The sequence below is a fragment of the Uranotaenia lowii genome, chromosome 1 (genome assembly GCF_029784155.1).
Source record: "Uranotaenia lowii strain MFRU-FL chromosome 1, ASM2978415v1, whole genome shotgun sequence".
NCBI classification, from domain to species: Eukaryota; Metazoa; Arthropoda; class Insecta; order Diptera; family Culicidae; genus Uranotaenia; species Uranotaenia lowii.
Genome location: NC_073691.1, coordinates 90,209,215 through 90,215,875, shown reverse-complemented (window position 1 = coordinate 90,215,875; position 6,661 = coordinate 90,209,215). Strand labels below are relative to the sequence as shown.

Genomic DNA, 6,661 nt, shown 5'->3' with positions numbered 1-6,661 from the left:
GGTTTACAAAATATGTAATCGCTCAACCGTTCAGATCTGCTGAAACTGGCGGAATGATAAATTTTCTAGAGAAATATGTATTCCTTAAATTCTCAACGCCTCGCATAATACTAACAGACAACGGATCTCAATTTAAAGCCATTGCGTTTGTCTCTTTACTCCGAAGATACAAGATTGAGCACATGAAAACTGCTTTCTATTCACCAATGTGCAATAACGCCGAGCGGGTGAATCGCACACTCATCACTTGTGTACGAGCACTCATCGATGACGACCACCGATCATGGGACGAGACACGAAGTATCCGGGATCTCGCCACACTTCGCTAACTACGGCCGAGAAATGATCGTGTTCACCGAAAACTACAAGATACAGGATCTGAACGCTTCCAAGAATCCTCAGGAAGAGCAGCAGAAACGAATCAAAGCACTATCAAAAGTACATGACTTTGTAAGACAGCGAATTCGAGATGCTCACGAAAAAAGCAGGGCAAGGTACGACCTTCGAGCCCGAAATAGGAGTTTCGAAGTTGGTCAACTAGTTTGGAGAAGATCGTTTCAGCTTTCATCGAAGTCAAAACAGGAAACGAAAAAACTGGGACCCAAATTTGTTCCTTGTTTCGTAAGAGAACGGATAGGCGCCAACAACTACCGATTAGAAGATGTCTCCAGCGACTACCAGGGTGTATACCACGCCAAAGACATCAAATCGGATTAAAATCCTGTTCCATTATATAAATCAGCTACGTAAGATGACAATCCACACAGTCAGCCAACGAACAACAACAAAACACGCAAAGCGGCGAATAAGACAAACCGTTAACCGAACGAGAAACATCGGACTAAATCAGCTACGTAAGATGACAATCCACACAGTCAGCCAACGAACAACAACAAAACACGCAAAGCGGCGAATAAGACAAACCGTTAACCGAACGAGAAACATCGGATTAAATCAGCTACGTAAGATGACAATCCACACAGTCAGCCAACGAACAACAACAAAACACGCAAAGCGGCGAATAAGACAAACCGTTAACCGAACGAGAAACATCGGACTAAATCAGCTACGTAAGATGACAATCCACACAGTCAGCCAACGAACAACAACAAAACACGCAAAGCGGCGAATAAGACAAACCGTTAACCGAACGAGAAACATCGGACTAAATCAGCTACGTAAGATGACAATCCACACAGTCAGCCAACGAAAAACAACAAAACACGCAAAGCGGCGAATAAGACAAACCGTTAACCGAACGAGAAACATCGGACTAAATCAGCTATGTAAGATGACAATCCACACAGTCAACCAACAAACAACAACAAAACACGCAAAGCGGCGAAGAAATCAAACCGTCAACCGAACGAGAAACATCGGAAAATAATCAGCTATGTACGAAGGCAAATATAACAGCCAACCAACAAACAACACCAAAACACGCAAAGCGGCAAAGCAGACCCTCCGTTCATCGAAACGTGAAAAACCGGTAACAACACAGCTATGAACGAAGATAACATCAACCTACAAACAACTTCAAAACACGCATAGCGGTAAGCAGACACTCCGGTCACCAAAAGAACAACTAGCAACATCGAAACACGCATATCGGTAAACACGGTTATTGAACGAGAAACATCGGCAAACCACGCAGCTACGAAAGACGACAACCAAACAGTCAACCAACTAGCAACATCAAAATACGCACAGCGGCAAAGAAATTAAACCGGTCACCGAGTGCTAAACATCACAACAAGAAACAGCTATGAACTACGGCAAAGTCAACGAACTACGTCGAGAACTAACATCAACACCAAAATACGCACAGCGGCTAAGAAACAATCCTTCACCAAAAAACAAAACATCATTACACCACGCAGCTATGAATAATGACTAAAGTCAACCAGCAACATCCAGAACTACTAGCAACATCAAAACACGCACAGCGGCCGAAGAAAACAATCCAGTTCTTCGAACGTGTAACATCGCTAGAACCACGAAGCTGTGAAAAACGACAAAGTCAACAAACTATGCCTAGAACCACTAGCAGCATAAAATACGCCTCGCAGTACCAAAAAATGCTCTTTGACAAAAAACAAAACAACATCAAGCTTTACTAGATTGCCATACGTGTAAACAACTGTTAGTAAGCACCAATCATTCGAAAACACCAACAGGTAGAACAACCTGAAGTCGACACAGTTATGAATGAAGACATCAGTCGCCGAACCATGCTTGCGAAACATCTGTCAAGCTAAAAATACGCAGCGCGGTTAAGTAAAAATACTTCAAGTTAATCAATGAACAATAATGTCAATTGAAAATTATCGCTAATCGGTCAAGACTCTAAGTCATCATATCGCAAAATTAATGTTAAACAAATCAAAATCCAAGGCAAAATATTCCATTCTTATCATGTCCATAATTCCTCACTGTAGTATAATCAGATATTGTAGTTCTAAAGCCATAACAATCAAACCCTCAACAAACATACTCCACCAACCATAACCTAAGCAATAGCCACCCCAACGAAGAATACAGATGAATGTTCTACGGAGAGAAGCAAATGCAATAGTACCTATGAAGCACATCTTCCAGAACTTAGCTGGAATGCTGATTGACACAGAATGCAATCAGTTCAAATTTTAGTTCAAGTATTAGCCCGAACATAAGCTGCAAGCGCTATGCAGTTTTGTGAGACACCAAGACACTCGTCGTAGCTGCAAATTGCGGAAGGATTTATCGAGAGTGTATTACTTAAGTTTTGAGTCTTCTTCCAAAGAACTACCATCATCAAGAAACCACACCCAAAAGCCACCAAACCATAGCCCAAGACCAAAGAACCATTCAACCACACCACAGAGAAAAAGCCGAACAGGAGAAGCATATACGTTAGCAGTAAGGAAATTTTCCAGAGCATAGCTGGAAGGCTGACAACGAGATCAGCGAAGCTTAAGTTCAAGCATTAGCACTAAGTTAAATTGCAAATTTTGCAATTGTAAGAGATATCAAACACTCATCGTAGCTGCAAAGATCGCAGAGAAGAATTTGTCGAGAGTGTATTAGTTAAGATAGAAACACTTCTCCTGTTAAAAGACCGAAACATAACGCTGGTAAAATTTTGTGAATTTGTCATAAAAATTCACAAAATTTTAAGATAAATTGTAGATTGTGTTACAATTATTGACTGGGTCACAAAAAACCCAAAGTCTAAAATCACATAAAATTTAGACGTACACGCCGACCGGTCTACCACATATCCAGTGACATTGGACCAAACAGAAAAAGTGGGAAAAAAGCTTCACACGTTTTCCCGACGCGTCTTTCCAAAAGTTTGGAAAACGCTTATTAAGAAATTGTGGTCCGCAGCAACAACCCGTCAACACTCCGAGATTCGGGTAAGTGAATGTCTGATGACATTTTCCTACTAAAACAACAATTCCGTCACTCAGACCCGGAAGACGGGTAACGGCCAGCAAAGATTTCGTTCGCAGAATGCTAACTGCAATTACCCTTCGTTTTTTACACAGGAATTCCGGATAGTGCCAGGGGAAAGGAACCCCTTTGCGTCCGAATCGACCCAGCGAAGATCCGACGAGATCCAGCACGAAGAGGCCTTCTGAAAAGAGGTAGGCAGTCATAAATTTGTGGTTAGGAATAAAAAACTAATGATGGTCATGTTGCAGGGCTTTTTTGTGGTGTGGCATTTTCCACACACACGTGGAATCGTCGCCGCGTTGGATCATCGCTTGCAGGAGATACCGGTGTTGGATCGCTTCAAGGGTGCTCACTGCCGAAGAGAAGTCAATTCCGGCCAGCACTTGAGGGAGCTGTTCACCTCGAAGTGAACTGTGGTGACCCTCAGTGCGCAGCGACCAACACCACCGGAGCGGATTGCACATTACTTCAGGCACTATTGCCTAGTACATTTCATTCCCCGGCCACTAGCGCCGCAGGGGAAATCACCCCGGAGAACCAAAACCGGGTCAGCGGTTATTTGTGTTCCGGCCACGAGCGCCGAAGGGAATTTGAGTGCCGTTATTTAAGTGCCGATTAAGGTGCTGTTTTTTTTATTTCGGCCACCAGCGCCAAGAGGGACGTTGCTCGTGTTCCGACCCCGAGCAATGTCCATAAGTGGATGTCGGGTTTGTGAGTGCTGATTGAGTGGCCATTTGTTCATCCGGCCCCCAGCGCCAAAAGGACCTTGCTCGTGATCCGGCCCCGAGCAAAGGCCAGTGTTTGATGCCGGGAATTGCCGCCCAACAAGGCGTTTCAAGCTTGTGTTCCAGCCTCGAGCGCTGAAGGGATTCTTGCGTCGTTTTCTTGCCGAGAAGAGGAGCGTGATGTTCCGAGCGTGAACATATCACCAAAAACATCAAGGTAAGCTTAAGGTTTATGGTTTTTATTCATTAATGGTTTGATTCGCATCTGACGCACTCTTTTCATTTCGTGCACAGATTGCAGAGCAGCAAGATTGCTGCAATTTAAAAATTCCGGCAAGAGATCTGCCACAATTATTCTTTTTGAGCAATTTGGGTTTCAGGAAAGGACATAAATTGACAATGATTGACATGATGGCCTAGTTTACAAGCTATGCTCATTCAATTTTCTTGTAGGACCTACATCTAAAAAATCACCCGAAACTATCTTCAGCATAGGTTGTTTAGGGTATCGTTGAAAAAGGAGTGTATTCGAAAAACAATGCAACACTTTGTTTTGTTAATATTTGATTGATAAGATTTTCAGCGAAGCTACCAAGTAATGTATAGTATACGTGTGAAAAATTTGGTGACAATCTTTCAAGTAGTTTTTGAGATAGCGTCCAAGGCAGAAGCTCATAGACCAAATGTTCAGGACTGGACAGAGAAAATCCAGGAAAGTCCCAGTGGGAGACTTAAAAACAGGCTTGGCAAAAGTCATCGTCATGAGGCGTGAAGCTGTGACTGTGAAGCCTCTTGGTCCGTCAAACTCAATTGACTGCTCCTTAACGACCAGTCACTTCGTTTGCCAGTCATTCATTCCCCATTCATTTGAAGCTAAAATAATAACCTAGTCAAGCAATCGCATTCAGACGACCGATGACGAAAAAGAAACGCATTTATTATTATTGTTGCTCCTGCCAGCAAGCCGAAGACGACCGAAGAGGAACAAGAAAAGCATTTATTATTATTGTTGCTCCTGCCAGCAAGCTCGTTTTCAGTTCTTTATTGCTATTGTTGCTCTCTGCCAGTAAGTCGTTCAATTAGTTGGAGGAGAAATTTTGACCATGTGTAGGAGCTTCGCCAGTCGATGATGGAGAAATGTTGATTGTTGTCGTGCTTTATCCGTCATGCGAGTAGTGAGGCTCCGTCAATTGAGAACAGTGCCAGTCGTTTGATGAAACAAAACTAGCCGGGTCAAGCGTGACGGGCGAAATTTACCATCACTACTTAAAAACATCTGAAAATTCAACTCTTCGACCAAATTTAATATTTATGGTAAAACGTTTACAGAGTCCTAGAGTATCTAACAGTGAGCTAAAGTTAGGATAAAAGTGAATATAATTGATTCCATGATGTTAAGGAATGTGAGAGGTTTTATCAAATGCAATTAAAAAAATTCAACAGTGGAAGTGATAAAAAGATCAAATTTTCTGACTATAGGACTCGCATGAGCACTAGGGTGTCCCAAAATTGCATTACTTCTGGGAATCTGGGGGCTTACCCTCCAAATGGTAGATTAGGATGTGCCGAACAAACTTTTGTATGGAGCTGACTAAAAAAAATCATGTTTAGAGATTCCGCAAGTGCGATCTTTAAAAAAAGTCCACTTTCAAAAGATTTGATTTTAAATAAATTCTGGGTCCAAAAATTTTCATAAAATTTATATATTTTATATTTTTTTAATTTTGTTTGAGTTAAAAACTACACGTAAAAAATACAAAATGAACCAAATTTGTATCAAAATGTATAACTAGCAAGCTATTTTCAAGGAAAAAAAATTTTTTGGTCCAAAAATTTTGAATTCAACTGACCAAAATGTGTACCAAGCGTTGAATATTTTTGATACCAATGCCATCAAAAGATGCGGATTTTTGTGCACTTTAACTTTGCTGAACAAAACATGTGGCTTGTATCAACGTGTGAACAGCTATTCACGATTTAATGCTTAACAAAAATCACAATTTAGGATATTTTTTATTTAATTTATCAAATTTGTCTTAATAAATACCTACTTTAAAATCAAAATACTTGCAAAAAAGGACTTTGATGGTTTAAAGGAGTCATCAGAAGGCTATATGCCGAATTTGAGCAGAATCGGGCAACAGGAAGGGGTTGCACTGAATCTAAAGTGTGAAAGGGATTCTGAGACATAGTGTTCTAAAGAAGCATAAAAAACTGGTTTTTCATCATGCATTTTTGTCTTTGCCAATCGATTGCTTGATTATGAAGGTTTTATTAAAATTTCAATTAAGACTAACATTTCACTCGAAGACTGCAACTCGATTGGACTTAAAACAAAAAAGTTATGGCTGTTCCAAGATTGTATTTTTGTGGCAAATTGTCGTTTAACACACAATGAGTACTTTTTACTCATTGAGTTTTACAGGACAATTTGTAACCAAAATACAATCTTTGAACAGCCATAACTTTTTTGTTTTAAGTCCAATCGAGTTGCAGTC

The 6,661-nt window shown here is 40.9% G+C and overlaps 1 long non-coding RNA gene across 1 annotated transcript; it reads left to right on the top strand.

Moving 5' to 3' along the window:
- The first annotated feature begins 300 nt into the window (after nt 1-300).
- LOC129738421 (uncharacterized) lies at nt 301-4,507 on the top strand. The gene is made up of 3 exons (XR_008735509.1): nt 301-3,398; nt 3,531-3,629; nt 3,687-4,507. It is a non-coding gene; the product is annotated as an uncharacterized LOC129738421 (long non-coding RNA).
- The last annotated feature ends 2,154 nt before the right edge of the window (nt 4,508-6,661 follow it).